Genomic DNA, 26,071 nt, shown 5'->3' with positions numbered 1-26,071 from the left:
TCACTGCTCTGAGTATACAGCCGGCCCCAATGCAGAGCTAGTGTCAGTCAGGGGGCGGAGTCAGCGGAGCTTGTGTCACCGCTCTGAGTATACAGCCGGCCCCAATGCAGAGGCAGTGTCAGTCAGGGGGCGGAGTCAGCAGAGGTTGTGTCACCGCTCTGAGTATACAGCCGGCCCCAATGCAGAGCCAGTGTCAGTCAGGGGGCGGAGTCAGCGTAGCTTGTGTCACCGCTCTGAGTATACAGCCGGCCCCAATGCAGAGCCAGTGTCAGTCAGGGGGCGGAGTCACCGGAGGTTGTGTCACCGCTGAGTATACAGCCGGCCCCAATGCCGAGCCAGTGTCAATCGGAGCGGAGTCAGCAGAGGTTGTGTCACCGCTCTGAGTATACATCCGGCCCCAATGCAGAGCCAGTGTCAGTCGGGGCGGAGTCAGCAGAGGTTGTGTCACCCCTCTGAGTATACAGCCGGCCCCAATACAGAGCCAGTGTCAGTCGGGGCGGAGTCAGCGGAGGTTGTGTCACCGCTCTGAGTATACAGCCGGCCCCAATGCAGAGCCAGTGTCAGTCGGGGTGGAGTCAGCGGAGGTTGTGTCACCGCTCTGAGTATACAGCCGGCCCCAATGCAGAGCCAGTGTCAGTCGGGGCGGAGTCAGCGGAGGTTGTGTCACCGCTCTGAGTATACAGCCGGCCCCAATGCAGAGCCAGTGTCAGTCGGGGTGGAGTCAGCGGAGGTTGTGTCACCGCTCTGAGTATACAGCCGGTCCCAGTGCAGAGCCAGTGTCAGTCAGGGCCGGGAGCAGTTACAGAAGCCTCTCTGTATACTCAGAGCAGTGACTGAGCCAGTGCCGCCCTCATGATTGAAACTGGAATGCTGGGGGGGGGGGGGGAGGATAAAGTACATTTTCTTTTCGTTTTTTATGGTAACGGGTTCCCTTTAATGCTGAATAAATCAAGATTTTTTTTTGATAATTTGTTTTCAATTTTTCATCATTTATCATTATCATGTCAGTGCATCCTTTGATTTCCATGACTTTTTTTTCTTGGTGTTAGTTTCTATAGTGAAGTCATGTGGAGCGTATTTGCTGTATACACACAGTTACTGTACTTCATGTGCACCAGCCTACAAATGAGTAGTGTAAGCCATTCTCCACTAGGTGGCGCCTGTCGGCTTCCATTTAACAGTAAACACTAAAGTAAGAGAAAAGGCCAAGTATTCAGAGAGGGCGGGGACGTGATAAACGTATGCCACGTTCTCTCAGTTTTGTAACAGCCGACCGCACTGAAATCCAAAGTGAACTACGGCTGTGAACCTGGAATACAAGTTGGGAGAGAGCCCTGAGCAGACGGGACGGCCGTGCGGACCCATGCAACTTGTATAGGAGGGAAAGACCGGTGACAGCGGGCGATCGCCGGACCCTAGGAGATCACGATCTTGTGGATTACTGGAGAAAAAGAGAGCTAGCAAATTCTTAAAGAGCACACAGCAGAGTGAAAGTTGTTAACTCTTTCCTGTAACCGGACAGCTGCAAGTTGTTCCTGCTGTGCCAAGGAAGGGAGGAGCAGCTGTGAAAAGTAGAATTCTCGCAGGAATCTCTCCTACGATCCGGCATGTTGTGAGCCCTGTAGATCACTCGGCTGGCGGGATCCCAATGCCTGTGAGTGGATCTGCAGGGTGTTAGCGATCCTAGGAAGTTGGTGACTTTATGGAGGTGTGACCATAAAGAGCCCGTGTCCTGCAATAAAAGGGAGACTCTAACCAGGTAAGATTACTGGGCTCAATAATTCATGTGTTCCTGTAACTGGAGAGCATTGAGGTCTCTACATGAGGACATGATTTGCAGGGTGCTCTCCTGGGACTAATGCTAGGTCCTTATAGCAGGGAAAAGGTCACTCTTCCATGTTATCCGCTAGTAATCTCAATCATGGGTCTTTTCTCCAGCTCTTGTCACTCTTTTGTGTCCCTGTCCATTATAGTCCGTGGGGGCCGCATGCCGCTGGCACCGAAACGTGCTACATATATTGGGAAGTGACTGAGTATATGGGGGTCAGTGCAATGAATGGTAATGGGAAGGGATGAGAACCGCCTAACATCGCATAGTACAGGGAGGAAAGTCAGCCGGGTTCGCTGTAGTTTTGCCAACAGGTTTTCATTAGTCTTAAAATATGACAGATGGAAATAAACAGGAGGGACGTGTATCCGTATCACTGCACGTAAGGAGGGACATGTATCCGTATCCCTGTGTGTAAGTCCGGCATCACACTAGGCGTAAGTAAATACGGTCCGTTTTTTACGGCCGTAATACGCAGTAATTGTCCCAAAACACTGTTCAGTATTCAATGCGAGGATGCGATTTTTACGCACAAATTTATCCGTGTGTCATCCGTATGGCTTCCGTACGGCGATTTTTTTTCTCGCAGGTTTGCAAAATGGACATATCATGGATCCATCGGCTCAAATATTCTTAAAAACATACATACAGTCTATATATATATATCAGTGAGACACATATATATATTTAATTCAGCGCTAGTTAGCAGAAAAGCCGGTAATTCAATTGCCGGCTTTTCCTATCTCCTTCACAAACCCGACAGGATATGAGACATGGTTTACATACAGTAAACCATCTCATATCCCTTTTTTATTATTCCATATTCCTCTTTACTAATGTAATAAGTGTCTTTGTGTCAAATTTGGGGTCTCTAGCTATTAAAGGGTTAAATCCCAGAAAAAATTGGCATGGGCTCCCGCGCAATTTTCTCCGCCAGAGTGGGAAAGCCAGTGACTGAGGGCACTGGCCTAGAGAGGGACCATGGTTATTGGCCCCCCTCCCCCCCGGCTAAAAACATCTTCCCCCAGCCACCCCAGAACAGGCACATCAGGAAGATGCGCCTATTCTGGCACTTGGCCACTCTCTTCCCACTCCCCTGTTGTGGTGGGATATGGGGTAATGAAGGGTTAATGTCACCTTGCTATTGTAAGGTGACATTAAGCCAGGTTAATAATGGAGAGGCGTCAATTATGACACCTATCCATTATTAATTAAATGGTACAAAATAGTTAATAAAACACACACTATTATTAAGTCTTTTAATGAAATAAAGAAACAGGGTGTTTTAATATTTTATTATACTCTTAATCCACCTGAAGACCCTTGTCACCTGAAACAAGGTTAAAAATAACAAACAACAATATCCCATATCTTCCGTAGTTCAGTCTTGTCCCACGCTGTAAATCCATCTGAAGGGGTTAAATCATTTTACACCCAGGAGCTCTGCTAATGCAGCTGTGCTCCTGACTGTAAAACTTGGTGAATGAATGGAATGCAGGGGAATGTACTGTAGTTACCTCGAGTCGCGGTGATGCGCCCTCTGCTGAATGAACTCATATGAACTCGAGCGTGGGAAAATATTCTGAAAAGTTCCCACGCTTGAGTTCATATGAGTTCATCCAGCAGAGGGCGCATCACCGCGACTCGAGGTAACTACAGTACATTCCCCTGCATTCCATTCATTCACCAAGTTTTACAGGCAGGGGCGGCTGCATTAGCAGGCTCCTGGGTGTAAAATGATTTATCCCCTTCAGATGGATTTACAGCGTGGGACAAGACTGTAACGACGGAAGGTATGGAATATTGTTGTTTGTTTTTTTTAACTTTGTTTCAGGTGACAAGGGTCTTCTTTTATTTCATTAAAATACTTTTTAATAATGTGTGTGTGTTTTATTAACCATTTCGTACTATTGGATTAATAATGGATAGGTGTCGCCTCTCCATTATTAACCTGGCTTAATGTCACCTTACAATAGCAAGGTGACATTAACCCTTCATTACCCCATAACCCACCACTACAGGGGAGTGGGAAGAGAGAGGCTAAGTGCCGGAATTGGCGCATCTTACAGATGTGCCTTTTCTGGGGTGGCTGGGGGCAGATGTTTTTAGCCAGGGGGGGCCAATAACCATGGTCCCTCTCTAGGCTATTAATATCTGCCCTCAGTCACTGGCTTTCCTACTCTGGCGGAGAAAATTGCGCGGGAGCCCACGCCAATTTTTTCCGGGATTTAACCCTTTAATAGCTAGAGAACCCAAATTTGACACAAAGACACTTCTTACATTACTAAAGAGGAATATGTAATAAAAAAAGGGATATGAGATGGTTTACTGTATGTAAACCATGCCTCATATCCTGTCGGGTTTGTGAAGGAGATAGGAAAAGCCGGCAATTGAATTACCGGCTTTTCTGCTAACTAGCGCTGAATTAAATATATATATGTGTGTCACTGATATATATATATATACCTATACTATGTATACACATTCTACCTATTCTATTCTGTCAGTGTGATTTTACTGTACACCGCGCTGAATTGCCGGCTTTTCCATTGAACACCGCTGCGTATTTCTCGCAAGTCACACGCATGGTCCGTGTGTAATCCGTAATTTTCTCGTCCCCATAGACTTTCATTGGCGTATTTTTTGCGCAATACGCTGACAAACGCAGCATGCTGCGATTTTCTACGCCCGTAATGTACCGTATATTACGGATGCGTAATATACGGCAGATAGGAGCTGCCCCATAGAGAATCATTGGGCCGTGTGCAATGCGTATTTTCTGGACGTATTTTCTGCGCTCATACGTCCGTAAAACTCGCTAGTGTGAGGCCGGCCTAAGGAGAGACGTGTATCCGTATCGTTGCGTGGAAGGAGAGACGTGTATCTGCATCACCATGTGAAAAGAGGGACGTGTATCCGTATCACTGCGTGTAAGGAGAGACGTGTATCCGTATCCCTGAGTGTAAGGTGGGACGTGTATCCGTATCGCTGTGTAAAAGGAGGAACGTGTATACGTATCCCTGTGTGTAAGGTGGGACTTGTATCCGTATCGCTGTGTGTAAGGTGGGACATTTATCTTTATCGCTGTGTGTAAGGAGGGACGTGTATCCGTATCCCTGAGTGTAAGGTGGGACGTGTATCCGTATCGCTGCGTTTAAGGTGGGACGTGTATCCGTGTCCCTGTGTGTAAGGAGAGGCGTTTATCCGTATCCCTGTGTGTAAGGTGGGACGTGTATCCGTATCGCTGTGTGTAAGGTGGGACATGTATCCGTATCGCTGTGTGTAAGGGGGACGTGTATCCGTATCGCTGTGTGTAAGGTGGGACGTGTATCCATATCCCTGTGTGTAAGGTGGGACGTGTATCCGTATCCCTGTGTGTAAGGTGGGACGTGTATCCGTATCGCTGTGTGTAAGGTGGGACGTGTATCTGTATCCCTGTGTGTAAGGTGGGACGTGTATCCGTATCCCTGTGTGTAAGGTGGGACGTGTATCCGTATCGCTGTGTGTAAGGTGGGACGTGTATCCGTATCCCTGTGTGTAAGGTGGGACGTGTATCTGTATCCCTGTGTGTAAGGTGGGACGTGTATCCGTCTCCCTGTGTGTAAGGTGGGACGTGTATCCGTATCCCTGTGTGTAAGGTGGGACGTGTATCCGTATCCCTGTGTGTAAGGTGGGACGTGTATCCGTATCGCTGTGTGTAAGGTGGGACGTGTATCCGTTGTAGGGGTTCCACTCACTCAGCTGCGACGGCTGACACTCAGGAGGCAGGTTCCTTTAAAGTTCACTGGGTTTATTGCTCCATAAACCATATGACAAAACAACAGGAAGCAAATAGCCTTTGGGTCAGGCAAAGAAAAACAAGGGTCCAGTTCATCCGGCTCAGTCCTGAAGCCGTAACACACTCAGGAGGGTTTCACCTCCACACATATCTCCCTGTGTTAAGCATTAGGCTTTCTTTTATATGTCTAACCACACCCAGAACCCATCACATGACCAGACATGTGGTTGTGACATCACCACAGGTCCTGAAACACATATAGGTAGCTATGGTTACATCACAGTAGCAAGCCATCTATAAGGGACATATCTCCCATCGATTAGACACCCTTTAGCCACGCTACATACCTCCCCCCTCTGCCTAAAGCCGTGGGGCTTGGCACTTTCTCCCACTAGACAAGGGATTCTTGACAGGGCATCAGCATTACCGTGCAGCTTTCCGGCCCTATGTTCCACATGGAAACAGAAGTCCTGCAGGGCTAAGAACCAACGGGTGACCCTAGCATTTCTACCCTTCGTTTCCCTCATCCACCTAAGTGGGGCATGGTCGGATATCAGTCTAAATTTACGTCCCAGCAAATAGTATCGTAATGTGTCGACTGCCCATTTTATGGCCAAGCACTCCTTTTCAACGACTGAGTAGTTCTTTTCAGACGAGGACAGCTTCCTACTCAGATAGAGAACAGGATGCTCCTCTCCATGTAGTTCTTGGGAAAGGACTGCTCCCACCCCAACATCTGAGGCATCTGTTTGAAGAATAAACTCTTTCTTGAAGTTTGGGGCCATCAGAACGGGTTGCTTACATAAAGCCTCTTTCATTTCTTGGAAGGCTGAATCTGTTTCTTCGGACCACTTAACCATTACTGATTTTGTCCCTTTTAGCAGGTCAGTCAGAGGCGCCGCCATTGTGGCGAAGTTTGGGATGAACCTCCTGTAATATCCCACGATTCCCAGGAAGGCTTTAACTTGCTTCTTGGAAACTGGTTTTGGCCATGTTTGAATTGCCTCCACTTTACTGATTTGGGGTTTTATTTCTCCATGACCCACTATGTATCCAAGGTACTTAGCTTCTTCTTTACCCAATGCACACTTCTTCGGGTTTATTGTAAATCCGGCCTCTCTTATAGCATCAAACACCGCTTGGACTTTCTCCAGATGACTCTCCCAGTCCGGGCTAAAGATGACGATATCATCTAGGTACGCAGCAGCGTATACCTTGTGGGGTGCAAGGACTCTATCCATAGCCCTTTGGAAGGTGGCCGGAGCTCCCTGTAGGCCCATCTGGTGTAGAAAACGCCGTCTTCTCCTTGGCTTCCTGTGCCATGGGGATCTGCCAATACCCCTTCGTCAAATCCAAGGTGGTTATGTACCTGGCGGGCCCAAGCCTTTCGATGAGCTCATCAACGCGGGGCATGGGATATGCGTCGAACTTAGAGACCTCATTCAACTTCCTATAGTCGTTGCAAAATCTCCACTCCCCATCAGGTTTTGGGACCAGGACAATTGGGCTCGACCAACCGCTCTTGGATTCCTCAATGACTCCAAGCTTCAACATACGCTCCACTTCCTTGGAGACTATTTCTCGACGGGCCTCAGGAATTCTATAGGGCTTCACGTTCACGCGCACATGGGGCTCTGTCAGGACCTCATGCTCTATGACCTTCGTGTACCCAGGCAACTCGGAAAACAGGTCCCTGTTTTTCTGGAGTAACTCCCGGCATTGCTGTTTCTGGGACTCCGATAGCGTCTCCGCTATAGTAACCGCTCCAACCTCATCTTCTGGGTTGCTTAACAACGATGGAGTTACTGTCGGCTCTCTATCTTGCCACGGCTTGATAAGGTTGACATGGTATACTTGGAATGGTTTCCGTCTTCCTGGTTGGTGAATTTTATAGTTTACTTCACCAAGTTTCTCGACAACCTCATATGGCCCTTGCCATTTGGCCAAGAACTTGCTTTCCACTGTCGGAACGAACACAAGAACTCGGTCTCCCGGATTGAATTGCCTCACTCTTGCAGAACGGTTGTAGACCCTGGCCTGAGCTTCTTGTGCTTGGAGAAGGTGTTCTTTCACGATAGGCATCACCTTTGCAATCCTCTGCTGCATCAGGGCCACATGCTCAATGACGCTTCTGTGGGGCGTGACTTCGGCTTCCCAGGTTTCCTTGGCTATATCCAGGAGTCCTCGTGGATGTCGGCCATACAGAAGCTCAAACGGTGAGAAACCTGTGGAGGCCTGTGGAACTTCACGAATGGAAAACATCAAATAGGGTAAGAGACAATCCCAGTCTCTACCGTCTTTCTCTATAGCTTTTCTCAGCATGCTCTTCAGTGTCTTGTTAAATCTCTCAACAAGGCCATCTGACTGGGAGATTTTCAGGGCTTTGCATAGTTCCCTCATCACCTTGCTCATGAAAGGTGTCCCCTGGTCAGTCAGGATCTCCTTCGGCAGACCTGTCCGGGAAAAGACATGGACCAACTCGCGAGCTATACTCTTTGAAGAAGAATTTCTCAAGGGAATTGCCTCAGGATAGCGTGTGGCATAGTCCAGGATGACTAATATATACTGATGGCCCCGGGCTGATTTAACTAAGGGACCGACCAAGTCCATGGCAATTCTCTCGAATGGCACCTCAATAATGGGCAGTGACACAAGGGGGTTTCGGAAATGAGGAGTGGGAGCAGTTAGCTGACATGTAGGGCAGGACCTGCAATAGTTCACTATTTCCCGGTGGCACCCAGGCCAATAGAACCTCTGCACAACCCGTTCCTGCGTTTTTTCCACCCCTAGGTGTCCACCCAAGATGTGTGAATGGGCCATGTCCAACACCTTCCGTCTATATGGACCCGGCACTACCAACTGCTCTACCAACTCCTCCCTTATTTTCGTGACCCGGTACAACAACTCCCTGCTCATTAGAAAATGGGGAAATCTTGTGTCTGCCCCCGGCTCCTGTACTACCCCGTCAATAACTGTGACATTATTAAAGGCTTCCCTCAGAGTGGGGTCCCTATGTTGGGCAGTCCCAAAATTTTCACCGGATACCTCTAACTCCAGAATGTCAGATGCAGGGGACACTTCCTCCTCATCTCCAGCCAGGACACAAAAAGGAAACCTGTCTGACTCTGGGTGTGGCACCACCCTTCCAGGGTTCACTGGTTCCCTACTCTTGCTAGGGAGCTCAGAACCTTTCCCCCACAAATCCCAAAACAAACAGAAATCCCGGCCAATAATTATAGGGTGCAACAAGTCCTGAACGACGCCGACTATGTGGGACTCCGTGCCACATGTCGTTTCAATGTTCACACTGGCCACAGGGTAGTCCTTTGCATCACCATGTATGCACCGCACTCCGACCTTCTTTCCCGGGAGCAGGTGGAGAGGAAAAGTGGCCCTCACCTGGGTCACTAGGCTCCCCGAGTCTAACAGTGCCGTTACTGCTCGACCGTTCACCTTTACGGGACACGCTTGAGGTCCCTCGTTGGGCGGAGAGTTCACACTGCAGGCTGGATACGCATAGTATGAACAACGGCGTCCCATGCTACAGTCCATCTGCTCAGTGGTCTGGGAACATCGGGCAGCTATATGTCCTGGCTTGTGGCACCTCCAACAAACAATATCACCCGTAGGGACCTTGGGCACCACCTCCCCCGCCCTTGGTGACCTTGGACGTGCCACCCCTTTTTGGGGCTCAGCTTCCTTCTGGGACCCCCAGTATGGCATGGGCTGCCTCCTGAAGGAGCCTTCCAACCCTTGGTATCTCTCAACCAGTCCGATCAGCTCGTCGGCATTCTGGGGATCACCCTGGGCAACCCAAGTCTGTATAGGCCTCGGGAGGGAATGGACAAACCGATCCATCATCACCCGTTCTACCATTTGAGCAGGCGTAGATGACTCTGGCTGCAGCCATTTCTGGACCAGGTGCAACAGATCAAACATTTGGGAACGAGGTGGTTTGTCCCGGTGATAGCCCCAGGAGTGAACTCGCTGTGCCCTGACAGTCAGTGTCACCCCCAAACGTGCGAGAATCTCGGCTTTCAATTTGTGATACTCTTTGGCATCCTGCAAGGTCAAATCATAGTACGCCTTCTGGGGTACTCCTGTCAGGTATGGCGCAAGTACCTCTGCCCACTGCTCTGGCGGAAGTTTTTCCCTCTCAGCGACCCTCTCAAACACCGTCAGGAAGGCCTCAACATCATCCCCGGGAGTCATTTTCTGCAATGCGCGTCTTACCGTCTTTCGGACGTGGGTGTCATCAGCCAAACCTGGGGTTGGGGCGCTCGCCTTGCCCTGGATGGCGGTTGCCAGAAGCTGCATCTGCTGCTGGCTCTGTTGTACCTGCTGCATCAACAGCCTGTTGGTCTCTTGCTGCCTTTGCTCCTGCTGGACCAAGTGTTTCAGCAAGTCCTCCATTTTCTCCGGCAATGCTTGCTGGCTTGCAACAGCCTTGACCCAGGACATTCAAAAAATAAACTCACTTCTCTGCTGGGAACGCTGCCCGCATTCTCCACCAATTGTAGGGGTTCCACTCACTCAGCTGCGACGGCTGACACTCAGGAGGCAGGTTCCTTTAAAGTTCACTGGGTTTATTGCTCCATAAACCATATGACAAAACAACAGGAAGCAAATAGCCTTTAGGTCAGGCAAAGAAAAACAAGGGTCCAGTTCATCCGGCTCAGTCCTGAAGCCGTAACACACTCAGGAGGGTTTCACCTCCACACATATCTCCCTGTGTTAAGCATTAGGCTTTCTTTTATATGTCTAACCACACCCAGAACCCATCACATGACCAGACATGTGGTTGTGACATCACCACAGGTCCTGAAACACATATAGGTAGCTATGGTTACATCACAGTAGCAAGCCATCTATAAGGGACATATCTCCCATCGATTAGACACCCTTTAGCCACGCTACACCGTATAGCTGTGTGTAAGGTGGGACGTGTATCCGTATCGCTGTGTGTAAGGTGGGACGTGTATCCGTATCCCTGTGTGTAAGGTGGGACGTGTATCCGTATCCCTGTGTGTAAGGTGGGACGTGTATCCGTATCGCTGTGTGTAAGGTGGGACGTGTATCCGTATCGCTGTGTGTAAGGTGGGACGTGTATCCGTATAGCTGTGTGTAAGGTGGGACGTGTATCCGTATAGCTGTGTGTAAGGTGGGACGTGTATCTGTATAGCTGTGTGTAAGGAAGGACGTGTATCCGTATCGCTGTGTGTAAGGTGGGACGTGTATCCGTATCGCTGTGTGTAATGAGTGACGTGTATCCATATCGCTGTGTGTAAGGTGGGACGTGTATCCGTATCCCTGTGTGTAAGGAGGGACGTGTATCCGTATAGCTGTGTGTAAGGAGGGACGTGTATCCGTATCCCTGTGTGTAAGGTGGGACGTGTATCCGTATCGCTGTGTGTAAGGAGGGACATGTATCTGTATCACTGCACTTGTCACTTTATCAGTGGGGATGGGACACGTGATCATTTATTAAGGGGAGCCTGTCCTGTAAAATAACACTACTAACCTGCAAATTTGGGGCTAATCTGAAGGTTAATAGCGTTCTGACACCGTGCAGTGCTGTCACTGAGATCCCCACTGCCGAGAAGAGAGGAACTTTACAGTATTCCTCGTGGCAGCGTTCGGCTTCCAGGGATATAGGTGGTGCCGGCGCGGTTTCAGTCACAACTCTGTGCGTAGAGTGGTGGTTGTAACCGTGCCTGTCACTGACTGACAGCTGAGCATTAGGTCCGGATCTCAGTCAGTGTCGGGGCGCAGTTACAGCCGCCGCTCTCTATACACTAAGTGTATACACTGAAACTGTGCCGGCGTCACGCCTGTGACTGGAAGCTGGATGTTGCTGGGAAAAATAAAATTACTTTTCTCCCGATAGCGGGGCTCTCAGTGCCAGCGCCGCGTGATGTCAGAATGCTATTCACCTGCAGAACAACCCCAAATCTGCAGGTTAATAGCGTTATCTTGCACAACAGGTTCCCTTTAAGACTGTTTCCATTCAGGAATTCTGGTTGTCTGCGCCGTTTTCGAAACAGACAGAATAAGTGATTCACTGCATGAATTATGTAAAAAGAAGCAGAGAGAACTCTTCGATTATTACGGAATTCTTTGGGTTCCATTTTTAAGAACGAAAAAATTCCGCCTAGAAGATTTGTTTTTCTGTTCTGAAAATCTGACACCATAATAATCAATTGGACCCCTCTTTTTCAGCGTGCATAATTAATGCAGCTGATCACTTATTCTGTTTATTCCTAAAATGGAGCCGACAAATGAACTGTGTGAACGGAGCCTAATGTGCTTTGAGGGCTTTTATGAAATGTGCGAAATGTGCTGCTCTGTGACTTCTGAATGTTCCATGTGAAGTCACAAAACAAGTCGAGTCACTCAGACTGTCCCCCAGGACAAGATAGCCAGTGATAAGCAGGTACTGCTAGAATGACAGAAATTGTTGTGGGGTCACCAGCCAAAAACATTGTGTAAGAATACATTGTAACAAAGTAGTACTTTATTTGTAAGCAGATAATACAGTATTGTAGTTACCGCCAGCATTAACCCTGTGTTAGCGGTGACCGGAGGGGAGCATGGAGCGGAGCGCCGGGGACACTGACTGCGGGGAGCGGGGAGTATGGAGCGGAGCGCCGGGGACACTGACTGCGGGGAGCGGGGAGTATGGAGCGGAGCGCCGGGGACACTGCGGGGAGTATGGAGCGGGCGCTGGGGACACTGTGGGGAGCGGGGAGTATGGAGCGGGCGCCGACCACTGACTGCGAGGAGTAAGGAGCGGCCATTTTCTTCCGGACTGTGCCTGTCGCTGATTGGTCGTGGCTGTTTTGAGGCAACCGATCAGCGACTTGGATTTCCATGATAGACAGAGGCCACGACCAATGAATATCCGTGACAGACAGACAGAAGGACAGACTTAAGTACCCCTTAGACAATTATGTATATAGATTGGCATCTTGAAGATCAACTATCAATTCATTTTAATTTTAAATGGTAAGTACCTCCTGACATATTCTGCAGATTGTTGGGAAACGTAAAGACTGCAGATACCCCCACTGATTGCTCAAGAAGCAACTATTCAACTTTTTATCCCATTTTGAACCCCTTTCTGCCATCGGACGGAATAATATGTCTGATGGCAGAACCCCCGCTTTGATGCGGGCCCCAGCAGTGAGCCCGCATCAAAGCCGGGACATGACAGCTGTTTTAAACAGCTACAATCAGGCGATCGAGTTATGGCAGCTTTTGGCCTCTCATGGAGGCTATTGAAGCTTGCCAAAATTAAAAAAAAAAGTGTTTTTAAAAATATGAAAAAAATAAAAAGATATAAAGGTTTAAATCACCCCCCTTTCGCCCCATTCAAAATAAAACAATAAAAAAAAATCGCTGCGTTTTTAGAATCGCCTGATCTACTATATAATTGTCTAAGGGTCACTTCCGTCTGTCTGTCTTTCTGTCTGTCTGTCTTTCTGTCACGGATATTCATTGGTCGCGGCCTCTGTCTGTCATGGAAATCCCAGTCGCTGATTGGTCGCGGCAAAACAGCCACGACCAATCAGCGACGGGCACAGTCCGCTAGAAATTGGCCGCTCCTTACTCCCCACAGTCAGTGCCCGGCGCCCGCATACTCCCCTCAGGTCACCGCTCACACAGGGTTAATGCCGGCGGTAACGGACCGCATTATGCCGCGGGTAACGTTACCGCTGCTTTTAACCCTGTGTGTCCCCAACTTTTTACTATTGATGCTGCCTATGCGGCATCAATAGTAAAAAAATGCAATGTTAAAAATAATAAAAAAACAAAAAACCTGCTATACTCACCCTCCGTTGTCCGCCGAGCCGCTCGCGCCGGCCGCCATCTTCCTTTCCCAGCGATGCATTGCGAAATTACCCAGAAGACCTAGCGGTCTCGCGAGACCGCTAAGTCATCTGGGTAATTTCGCAATGCATCCTGGGAACGGAAGATGGCGGCAGCCGTGCGCGTATCGCCGGAGCTTCGCTGGATCCCAGGGGTGAGTATATAACTATTTTTTATTTTAATTTTTTTAACAGCGATATGGTGCCCACACTGCTGTATACTACGTGAGCTGTTAGATACCGTGTGGCTGCTATATACTACATAGGCAGTGTTATATACTATGTGGGCTGTGTTCTATACTGCGTGGGCAGTGTTATATACTACGTGGCTGCTATATACTGCGTGGGCAGTGTTATATATTACGTGGCTGCTATATACTGCATGGGCTGTGCTATATATTACGTGGCCAGTGTTATATACTGCGTGGTCTGTGTTATATACTACGTCGCCTGTGTTATATATTGTGGGGCTGCTATATACTGCGTGGGCTGTGTTATATAGTACGTGGCTGTGTTATATACAGCGTGGCCACTGTTTTATATTGCGTGGCCTGTATTAACGCATCGAGTATTCTACAATATGTATGTATATAGCAGCCACATAGTATATAGCACAGGCCACGTAGTATTTGTCTGCTATATACTACATGGCTCCCATATACTACATGGCTTGTGCTATATACTATGTGGCTGCTATATACATACATAAATACATATTCTAGAATACCCGATGCGTAAGAATCGGGCCACCATCTAGTCTATCAATAAAACAAAAGGATTAAACTAATCACTAAAAGGCCAGAATTACTGTACATTTTTTTGGTCGCCACGACATTGCATTAAAATGCAATAACGGGCGATCAAAGTGGTATTAAAAACATCAGCTGGGCACGCAAAAAATAAGCCCTCACCCAGTCCCAGATCACACGCAATTTCACCACTTAGATAAAAAATAACCTAAACATGTTTGGTGTCCATGAACTTGTAATGACCTGGAGAATCATAATTGCTGGTCAGTTTTAGCATTTAGTGAACCTAGCAAAAAATGCAAGCAAAAAAACAAGTTTGGGATTGCACTTTTTTTGCAATCTCACCGCACTTGGAATTTTGTTCCCGTTTTCTAGTACACAACATTTTAAAACCAATGGTGTCACTCAAAAGTACAATTTGTCCCGCAAAAAATAAGCCCTCACATGGCCTTATTGACAGAAAAATAAAAAAGTTATGGCTCTGGGAAGAAGGGTAGCGAAAAACGAAAACGCAAAACCGAAAAAAGCTCCGGTCATTAAGGGGTTAAATAACTGATCTCTGTTGAATCTCTTTTTTTTTAATTTATTTATTTATTTATTTATTTATTTAAACAATGACATCTAAGGAAAAACGGTCCCTTTTTGCTTGGATCCAGTAACGGGTCGTTTTAACGGGTCGTTTTTCGCTTACTGGACGCAGTAACGGGTTGTTTTTCGCTTACTGGATGCAGTAATGGGTAATTTGTTCCTTACTTGACTCAGTAACGGGTCGTTTTTTGCTAAATGGATGCAGTAACGGGTTGTTTTTCGCTTACTGGACGCAGTAACTGGTCGTTGTTTGCTTACTGAACGCAGTAACTGGTCGTTATTTGCCTACTGGAAGCAGTAACGGGTCGTTGTTTGCTTACTGGATGCAGTAATGGGTCGTTGTTTGCTTACTGGACACAGTAACCGGTTGTTTTTCGCTTACTGAATGCAGTAACTGGTCGTTATTTGCCTACAGGATGCAGTAACGGGTCGTTATTTGCTTATTTTGATGTAGCAACGGGTCGTTGTTTGCTTACTGGATGCAGTAACGGGTTGTTTTTCGCTTACTGAACGCAGTAACGGGTTGTTTTTCGCTTACTGGATGCAGTAACGGGTTGTTTTTCGCTTACTGGCCGCAATAACGGGTCGTTTTTTGGTAACTGGACACAGTAACCGGTTGTTTTTCGCTTACTGGACGCAGTAACTGGTCGTTGTTTGCTTACTGAACGCAGTAACTGGTCGTTATTTGCCTACTGGATGCAGTAACGGGTCATTGTTTGCTTACTGGATGTAGTAACGGGTCGTTGTTTGCTTACTGGATGCAGTAACGGGTTGTTTTCCGCTTACTGAACGCAGTAACAGGTAGTTTTTTGCTTACTGAATGCAGTAACGGGTCGTTATTTGCTAACTGGACGAAGTAACGGGTTGTTTTTTGCTTACTGGATGCAGTAACGGGTTGTTTTTCGCCTACTGGATGCAGTAACGGGTCGTTTTTTGCTTATAAGATCCAGTATCAGGTCGATTTTTGCTTACTGGACGCAATAACGGGTCGTTTTTCGCTTACTGGACGCAGTAACGGGTAATTTTTTGCTTACTGGATGCAGTAACGGGTTGTTTTTTGCTAACGACGCAGTAACGGGTTGTTTTTTGCTTACTGGATCCAGTATCAGGTCGATTTTTGCTTGCTGGACGCAGTAACGGGTCATTTTTCGCTTACTGGATGCAGTAACGGGTAATTTTTTGCTTACTGGATACAGTAACGGGTTGTTCTTCGCTTACTGAATGCAGTAACAGGTAATTTTTTACTTACTGGATGCAGTAACGGATCGTTGTTTGCTTACTGGATGTAGTAACCGGTCGTTGCTTGCTTACTGGATACAGTAACGGGTTGTTTTTTGCTAACTGGATGCAGTAACGGGTCGTTGTTTGCTTACTGGATGCAGTAACAGGTAGTTTTTTGCTTACTGGATCCAGTATCGGGTCGATTTTTGCTTACTGGACGCAGTAACTAGTTTTTTGCTTACTGGATCCAGTATCGGGTCGATTTTTGCTTACTGGACGCAGTAACGTGTCGTTGTTTGCTTACTGGATGCAGTAACGGGTCGTTATTTGCTAACTGGACGAATTAACGGGTTGTTTTTTGCTAACTGGATGCAGTAACGGGTTGTTTTTCGCCTACTGGATGCAGTAACGGGTCGTTTTTTGCTTACAAGATCCAGTATCAGGTCGATTTTTGCTTACTGGATGCAGTAACGGGTTGTTTTTTGCTAACGACGCAGTAACGGGTTGTTTTTTGCTTACTGGATCCAGTATCAGGTCGATTTTTGCTTGCTGGACGCAGTAACGGGTTGTTTTTCGCTTACTGGACGCAGTAACGGGTAATTTTTTGCTTACTAGATACAATAACGGGTTGTTCTTCGCTTACTGAACGCAGTAACGGGTAATTTTTTACTTACTGGATGCAGTAACGGATCGTTGTTTGCTTACTGGATGTAGTAACCGGTCGTTGTTTGCTTACTGGATACAGTAACCGGTTGTTTTTCGCTTACTGAATGCAGTAACTGGTCGTTATTTGCCTACAGGATGCAGTAACGGGTCGTTATTTGCTTATTGGATGTAGCAACGGGTCGTTGTTTGCTTACTGGATGAAGTAACGGGTTGTTTTTTGCTTACTGAACGCAGTAACGGGTTGTTTTTCGCTTACTGGATGCAGTAACGGGTTGTTTTTCGCTTACTGGCCGCAATAACGGGTCGTTTTTTGGTAACTGGACACAGTAACCGGTTGTTTTTCGCTTACTGGACGCAGTAACTGGTCGTTGTTTGCTTACTGAACGCAGTAACTGGTCGTTATTTGCCTACTGGATGCAGTAACGGGTCATTGTTTGCTTACTGGATGTAGTAACGGGTCGTTGTTTGCTTACTGAATGCAGTAACGGGTTGTTTTCCGCTTACTGAACGCAGTAACAGGTAGTTTTTTGCTTACTGAACGCAGTAACGGGTCGTTATTTGCTAACTGGACGAAGTAACGGGTTGTTTTTCGCCTACTGGATGCAGTAACGGGTCGTTTTTTGCTTACAAGATCCAGTATCAGGTCGATTTTTGCTTACTAGACGCAGTAACGGGTTGTTTTTCGCTTACTGGCCGCAGTAACGGGTAATTTTTTGCTTACTGGATGCAGTAACGGGTTGTTTTTTGCTAACTGGATGCAGTAACGTGTCGTTGTTTGCTTACTGGATGTAGTAACGGGATGTTTTTCGCTTACTGGACGCAGTAACGGGTTGTTTTTCGCTTACTGAACGCAGTAACGGGTCATTTTTTGCTTACTGAATGCAGTAACGGGTCGTTGTTTGCTTACTGGATGTAGTAACCGGTCATTGTTTGCTTACTGGATGCAGTAACGGGTTGTTTTTTGCTAACTGGATGCAGTAACGGGTCGTTGTTTGCTTACTGGATGTAGACTGGATGTAGTAACAGGTAGTTTTTTGCTTACTGGATGTAGTAACGGGTCGTTGTTTGCTTACTGGATGTAGTAACGGGTCGTTGTTTGTTTACTGGATGCAGTAACAGGTAGTTTTTTGCTTACTGAATCCAGTATCAGGTCGATTTTTGCTTACTGGACGCAGTAACAGGTCATTTTTCGCTTACTGGACGCAGTAACGGGTAATTATTTGCTTACTGGGTGCAGTAACGGGTTGTTTTTTGCTAACTGGATGCAGTAACGTGTCGTTGTTTGCTAACTGGATGCAGTAATGGGTCATTGTTTGCTTACTGGATGCAGTAACGGGTTGTTTTTTGCTAGCTGGATGCAGTAACGTGTCGTTGTTTGCTAACTGGATGCAGTAACGTGTCGTTGTTTGCTTACTGAATATAGTAACGGGTCATTGTTTGCTTACTGGATGTAGTAACGGGTCATTGTTTGCTTACTGGATGCAGTAACGGGTTGTTTTTCACTTACTGGACACAGTAACAGGTAGTTTTGCTTACTGGACGCAGTAACGGGTCGTTATTTGCTAACTGGACGCAGTAACGGGTTGTTTTTTGCTTACTGGACGCTGTAACGGGTCGTTATTTGCTAACTGGACGCAGTAACGGGTTGTTTTTCGCTTACTGGATGCAGTAACCGGTTGTTTTTCGCTTACTGAACGCAGTAACGGGTCGTTTTTTGCTTACTGAAGGCAGTAAGCAAAATACGAATCCTTTGCAAATGAAAGATAAACAGATGGCTAATTAACAAAGCCATTTTCCATAGACTTCAATGTTAAAAAGAAACAGATCCAACAGAGATCAGGTATTTAAAAATGGACTAAAAAGTTGTGTCTGCAGAACTTTATTGCCAACAGATTGCTGCTAGATCCGTTCTAACTGATCACTACCGGACATGTGAACATAGCCTTACACAGGACCATGTGCTGCCAAGAAGATGATGTTTTAGCCAAACCAAAGGATCATCTCACCCGACTAATGTGTTTTCCTCATTTGTTGGGTGATCAGCATGCTATCCACAAGGCATGGTTATAGGGGAATGAGCGCTTGGAGTACCGTATTTTCCGCTTTGTAAGACGCACTTTATTTCCCCCAAATTTGGGGGGGAAATGTGGGTGCGTCTAACAAAGCGGATATACCGCTTACCATTACAGGCTGGGAGGAGGGGGTGTCCGCCGCCGCTACCGCCTGCCGCCGCTGTCGTCCGCCGCCACTGCCGGGGTTGTCCGCTGCTGCCCCGGGTGATGCTGAAGGCTCCGGTGCTGCGGGGGGCTCTGGCGACATATTGTGAAAGACCAGAGCCCCCCGGCAGTTCTTCCATGCGTTCCAGTATGACTAATTCCGGGAAAATGGCCGCCGGAATCTCGGGAGATGAGATTTCAGCGCTGAGATCTCATCTCTCGAGATTCCGGCGGCCATTTTCCCGGAGTTAGTTCCAGTATGACTGACTCCGGGAAAATGGCCGCCGGAATCTCGGGAGATGAGATTTCAGCGCTGAGATCTCATCTCTCGAGATTCCGGCGGCCATTTTCCCGGAATTAGTCATACTGGAACGCATGGAAGAACTGCCGGGGGGCTCTGGTCTTTCACAAAATGTCGCCAGAGCCCCCCGCAGCACCGGAGACAGCCCTACAGCACAGGAGCCCCCTGCAGACCCCTCATCCCAGCCTGCAGCAAAGGAGCCCCCTGCAGACCCCTCATCCCAGCCTGCAGCAAAGGAGCCCCCTGCAGACCCCTCATCCCAGGCTGCAGCACAGGAGCCCCCCTGCAGCACAGGAGCCCCCTGCAGACCCCCTCATCCCAGCCTGCAGCAATGCTCCACTCCTGCCTCCGGCAACGAGCCTGGGACCCTGATCCACCACAACCACAACCCCTGGTAAGTAATAAGACGCATGGATTATAAGACGCCCCACCAATTTATTAAAAAATAGTTTTTTCCTATTTTTCTCCTCAAAATTTGGGGTGCGTCTTATAATCCGGAGCGTCTTACAAAGCGAAAAATACGGTACTTGTTTCCTGACAGTCATGCAGTGTAAATGCAACTTTAGGATGACGTAAATATAGCATGAACCTCTCCCATTCTTCAAGATGACCCTAGCCAAGTAATCTGAAACTTTCTTTGCTTCAGCTCCCAAAATAAAGCTAGGAGTGGATAGTGAGTATTAATTATAGGCAATCTCTTGTCATTTCTATATTTAGATTATTTCAGATAGAAAATTAATTTTACATCTTTAGGCCACGTTCACACATTCGGTATTTGGTCAGTATTTTACATCAGTATCTGTAAGCCAAGACCAGGAGTGGAACAGAGGAAAAGTATAATAGAAACACGTCATCACTTCTGCATTTTTCACCCACTCCTGGTTTTGGCTTTCAAAAACAAATACTAAACGTGTGAATGTCGCCATTAGGGTTGAGCGAAACGGGTCGAACATTTTCAAAAGTCGCCGACTTTTGACAAAGTCGGGTTTCATGAAACCCGATCCGACCCCTGTGCGGGGTCGGCCATGCGGTACGCGACTTTCGCGCCAAAGTCGCGTTTCAATGACGCGAAAAGCGCCATTTCTCAGCCAATGAAGGTAAACGCAGAGTGTGGGCAGCGTGATGACATAGGTCCTGGTCCCCACCATCTTAGAGAAGGGCATTGCAGTGATTGGCTTGCTGTCCGCGGCGTCACAGGGGCTATAAAGGGGCGTTCCCGCCGACCGCCATGTTACTGCTGCTGATCTGAGCTTAGGGAGAGGTTGCTGCCGCTTCATCAGAAGCAGGGATAGCGTTAGGCAGGGTCCATTAACCACCAAACCGCTTGTGCTGTAGCGATTTCCACAGCCCAACACCACCTTCGGTGTGCAGGGACAGTGGAAGCTACATTTTTTTTTTTCCTCAGCGCTGTAGCTCATTGGGCTGCCCTAGAAGGCTCCCTGATAGCTGCATTGCTGTGTGTACGCCGCTGTGCAAACCAACTGCTTTTTTCAAAGCACAAATCCTCTTGTTCCTTCCTTTCTGCACAGCTATCTTGTTTGTTTGTCCACACTTTTTATTTAATTTGTGCATCAGTCCACTCCTTATTGCTGCCTGCCATACCTGGCTGAGATTACTGCAGGGAGATAGTAATTGAAGGACAGTTCCTTTTTTTTTTTTTTTTTTTGTGGGAGATTAAGATTGGCATTTCTGCTAGAGTGCCATCCCTGTCTGTGTCATCTCTCACTCAGTGGGCCATAGAAAGCCTATTTATTTTTTTGCTTGATTTGGGTTTCCAAAATCTACCTGAAAAAATCACAACATCAATCAGTGGGAGAAAAATATTGGCCTCAGGGCTTGTGTGCCACTCCTGACTCCTGTGTGTGCCATCTCTCACTCAGTGGGCCATAGAAAGCCTATTTATTTTTTTGCTTGATTTGGGTTCTAAATTCTACCTGAAAAAATCAATAAATCAATCAGTGGGAGATTAATATTGGCCTTTGGGCTTGTGTGCCAGTCCTAAGCGTGCCATCTCTCTCTCTCAGATAGTGGGCCATAGAAAGCCTATTTATTATTTTTTTTATTGGGTTTATAAATTTTCCCTGGAAAAAAAAAAAAAAAGTGGGAGATTAATATTGGCCTCTGGGCTTGTGTGCCAGTCCTGAGCGTGCCATCTCTCTCACAAATAGTGGGCCATAGAAAGCCTATTTATTTTTTTGGTTGATTTGGGTTCTAAATTCTACCTGAAAAAATCAATAAATCAATCAATCAGTGGGAGATAAATATTGGCCTCTGGGCTTGTGTGCCACTCCTGACTCCTGTGTGCGTCCTCTCTCACTCAGTGGGCCCTAGAAAGCCTATTTTTTGTTTTATTTGTTTTCTAAATTCTCCCTGAAAAAATCATTTTATTTTATTTGGTTTCTAAATTATTCCTGAAAAAATCATTTTTTTTTAATTTTTTTTTTCTAAAGTCTCCCTGAAAAAAAAAAAAAAAATCAAACCAGTGGGAGATTAATATTGCCCTTTCTGCTTGTGTGCCAGTCTTGACTCCTGGGTGTGCCATCTCTCTCTCTCCAATTGTGGGCCATAGAAAGCCTATTAATTTTTTTGCTTGATTTGGGTTCCAAAATCTACCTTAAAAAATCACTAAATCAATCAGTGGGAGATAAATATTGGCCTCTGGGCTTGTGTGCCACTCCTGACTCCTGTGTGCGTCCTCTCTCACTCAGTGGGCCCTACAAAGCCTATTTTTTTTTTATTTGTTTTCTAAATTCTCCCTGAAACAATCATTTCATTTTATTTGGTTTATAAATTCTTCCTTAAAAAATCATTTTTTTTTATTATTTTTTTTTTCTAAAGTCTCCCTTTTAAAAAAAAAAAAACAAATCAGTGGGAGATTAATATTTACATTTGCGCTTCAGTGACAGTCCTGCGTGTGTGGCATCTCTCTCATTTGTTGCCACCAACAACAGAGTGTGTAACATTGTGCCTGATTTTCGTTGTGGTCTCACCCACCTGTAAAGGGATAGCTAAATCATACTGAAGTTATAGCTCACCGTGTAAGTTGTGTGACAGCAACAAATACCGTTAGTTTGGTAACGTTTTTAAAACAATGAGGAAGTCTGGTGGAAGAGGTCGTGGCCGGGGGCGTTCATTGTCAGCTGGTAATGAGGGTAGTGGTAGTGGTGGAGCATCAGGTGGTCGTGGGAAAAAAAATATTGCACCTAAGTCTGGAGCTGTGGAGCCAGGTTCGTCGTCTGGCTACACAAGGCCTCGAACGCTCCCTTTTCTGGGAGTAGGAAAACCGCTTTTAAAGCCGGAGCAGCAAGAGCAAGTTTTGGCTTATCTTGCTGACTCAGCCTCTAGCTCTTTTGCCTCCTCTCGTGAAACTGGTAAAAGTAAAAGCAGCGCGTCGTTAGTGGATGTTCACGGTCAGGGACAAGTCGCTTCCTTGTCCTCTTCAGCAAAAACAACAACAGAGAAGAATGCAGCAGGCGACACAACGGGTTACTCCATGGAGCTCTTTACACATACCGTCCCTGGCTTAGAAAGTGAAGCAGTTAACAGTCCATGCCCATTACAAGTTGAATCTGACATGGAGTGCACTGATGCACAGCCACAGCCAGACTACTATGCTGGTCCTTTGACTCAGACCAAAACATTGCCCTCGCAGGGTGCTGATCAAGAATCAGACCCTGATGAGACTATGTTGCCCCATGACGAACGCTATACCACCGACCGACACGGTGACACAGACGAAGTTGCACACGAGCTACAAGAAGAGGTAATAGATGACCCAGTTCTTGACCCCGATTGGCAGCCATTGGGGGAACAGGGTGCAGGCAGCAGCAGTTCTGAAGCGGAGGAGGAGGGGCCGCAGCAGGCATCAACATCGAAACAGGTTCCATCTGCCGGGCCCGTATCTTGCCCAAAACGCGTGGCAAAGTCAAAACCTGTTGGAGGACAGCGTGGCCATCCGGTTAAAGCTCAGTCTGCAATGCCTGAAAAGGTATCCGATGCTAGAAAGAGTGCAGTCTGGCATTTTTTTAAACAACATCCAATTGATCAGCGCAAAGTCATCTGTCAAAAATGTTCAACTACCTTAAGCAGAGGGCAGAATCTGAAAAGTCTCAATACAAGTTGCATGCATAGACATTTAACCACCATGCATTTGCAAGCTTGGACTAACTACCAAACGTCCCTTAAGGTTGTAGCACCCTCGGCCAATGAAGCTAGTCATCAACGCAACATCCCTTCCGGCAGTGTAGGGCCACCATTTTCTGCACCACCTGCAGTATCTGTGCAGGTTTCTTTGCCAGGCCAAAGCAGTCAGGGTCAGGGAATCACCAGTTTCGTAGTAGGAAACACTGCATCTAGGGCACCGGCGGCAACAATACCATCTCCCACCGTCTCTCAGTCTGCCATGTCCACCGGCACCCCCGCTAGTTCCACGATCACCAGCTCTCCAGTCCAGCTCACCCTACATGAGACTATGGTTAGAAAAAGGAAGTACTTAGCCTCGCATCCGCGTACACAGGGTTTGAACGCCCACATAGCTAGACTAATCTCGTTAGAGATGATGCCCTACCGGTTAGTTGAAAGCGAAGCTTTCAAAGCCCTGATGGACTACGCTGTACCACGCTACGAGCTACCCAGTCGACACTTTTTTTCTAGAAAAGCCATCCCAGCCCTCCACCAGCATGTTAAAGATCGTTCATGCACTCAGGCAATCTGTGAGCACAAAGGTGCACCTGACAACAGATGCATGGACCAGTAGGCATGGCCAGGGACGTTACGTGTCCATCACGGCACACTGGGTAAATGTGGTGGATGCAGGGTCCACAGGGGACAGCAAGTTTGGGACAGTTCTGCCTAGCCCACGGTCTAGGAAACAGTTGGCTGTAGCCGTTCGCACCCCTTCCTCCTCCTCCTCGTCCTCCTGCAGAAGCGAGACCTCGTCCACAGACCGCAGTCGCACAACCACTCCATCCGCAGCTGCCACTGTTGCACACCAGGTCGCCCATTATGGGGCAGCTACTGGCAAACGTCAGCAGGCTGTATTGGCTATGAAGTGTTTGGGCGACAACAGACACACCGCTGAAGTTCTGTCCGAGTTCTTGCAGAAAGAAACGCAGTCGTGGCTGGGCACAGTAGATCTTGAGGCAGGCAAGGTAGTGAGTGATAACGGAAGGAATTTCATGGCTGCCATCTCCCTTTCCCAACTGAAACACATTCCTTGCCTGGCTCACACCTTAAACCTGGTGGTGCAGTGCTTCCTGAAAAGTTATCCGGGGTTATCCGACCTGCTCCTCAAAGTGCGTGGACTTTGCTCACATATCCGCCGTTCGCCCGTACACTCCAGCCGTATGCAGACCTATCAGCGTTCTTTGAACCTTCCCCAGCATCGCCTAATCATAGACGTTGCAACAAGGTGGAACTCAACACTGCACATGCTTCAGAGACTGTGTGAACAGAGGCGGGCTGTTATGTTTTTGTGGGAGGATACACATACACGGGCAGGCAGTAGGATGGCAGACATGGAGTTGTCAGGTGTGCAGTGGTCGAAGATTCAAGACATGTGTCAAGTCCTTCAGTGTTTTGAGGAATGCACACGGCTGGTTAGTGCAGACAACGCCATAATAAGCATGAGCATCCCCCTAATGCGTCTGCTGATGCAAAGTTTGACGCACATAAAGGATCAGGCGTCTGCAGCTGAGGAAGAGGAAAGCCTTGATGACAGTCAGCCATTGTCTGGCCAGGGCAGTGTACAGGACGAGGTAGCGGGCGAAGAGGAGGAGGAGGACGAGGAGGATGATGGGGATGATTATATTTTTAATGAGGAAGCTTTTCCGGGGCCAGTGGAAATTGTTGGCGCGGCAAGGCCGGGTTCTGGTTTTTGGAGGGACACAAGTGACGTGGATTTGCCTGAAACTGCCCCTCAACCAAGCACAACCACAGATTTGAGAACTGGAACTTTGGGCCACATGGCGGATTATGCCTTACGTATCCTCAAAAGGGACACACGCATAACAAAAATGATGAACGATGACGATTACTGGTTGGCCTGCCTCCTTGATCCTCGCTATAAAGGCAAATTGCAAAATATAATGCCACATGAGAACTTGGAACTAATATTAGCAACCAAACAATCAACTCTTGTTGACCGTTTGCTTCTGGCATTCCCTGCACACAGCGCCCGTGATCGTTCTAACACGAGCTGCAGGGGCCAGCAGACCAGAGGTGTTAGAGGGGCAGAAATCAGAAGTGGCGTTGGCCAGAGGGGTTTTCTGACCAGGTTGTGGAGTGATTTTGCTATGACCGCAGACAGGACAGGTACTGCAGCATCAATTCAAAGTGACAGGAGACAACATTTGTCCAGTATGGTTACTAACTATTTTTCATCCCTTATCGACGTTCTCCCTCAACCGTCATTCCCATTTGATTACTGGGCATCAAAATTAGACACCTGGCCAGAATTGGCAGAATATGCATTGCAGGAGCTTGCTTGCCTGGCAGCTAGTGTCCTATCAGAAAGAGTATTCAGTGCTGCAGGTTCAATACTAACAGAAAAAAGGACTCGTCTGGCTACCCAAAATGTAGATGATCTAACCTTCATTAAAATGAACCACAACTGGATTTCGAAATCTTTTGCCCCACCTTGCCCGGCTGACACCTAGCTTTCCTATGTAAAGGTCTTGCCTGTGGACTATTCTGAACGACTTTTCCAATCTCGTAATTTGCAGCACCTGATTGTCCAGCATCCGACATGTTAACACCTCCCTAAATGGCCAAAGTCCCCACACGGGGCCGTGGTATCGCCACTTGGCGCCAGCACCCGTGAGAGTACTGTTTGTCTGAAGAGGTGGGTGTGCCCGCT

General features: G+C 47.5%; 1 protein-coding gene across 2 annotated transcripts in view; it reads left to right on the top strand.

Annotated features, from left to right (window-relative positions):
- Positions 1 to 1,318: 1,318 nt before the first annotated feature.
- Positions 1,319 to 26,071, top strand: part of UTRN (utrophin) — a 930,516-nt gene continuing 905,763 nt past the window's right edge. For both annotated transcript variants that reach the window (XM_069769124.1, XM_069769123.1), the window contains exon 1: positions 1,319 to 1,759. The gene's annotated coding sequence lies outside the window, so the exon portion shown is untranslated. The remainder of the gene's footprint in view (positions 1,760 to 26,071) is intronic.

The sequence above is a fragment of the Ranitomeya imitator genome, chromosome 5 (assembly GCF_032444005.1).
Source record: "Ranitomeya imitator isolate aRanImi1 chromosome 5, aRanImi1.pri, whole genome shotgun sequence".
Lineage (NCBI taxonomy): Eukaryota > Metazoa > Chordata > Amphibia > Anura > Dendrobatidae > Ranitomeya > Ranitomeya imitator.
This window is presented reverse-complemented; position numbering and strand designations above follow the sequence as displayed.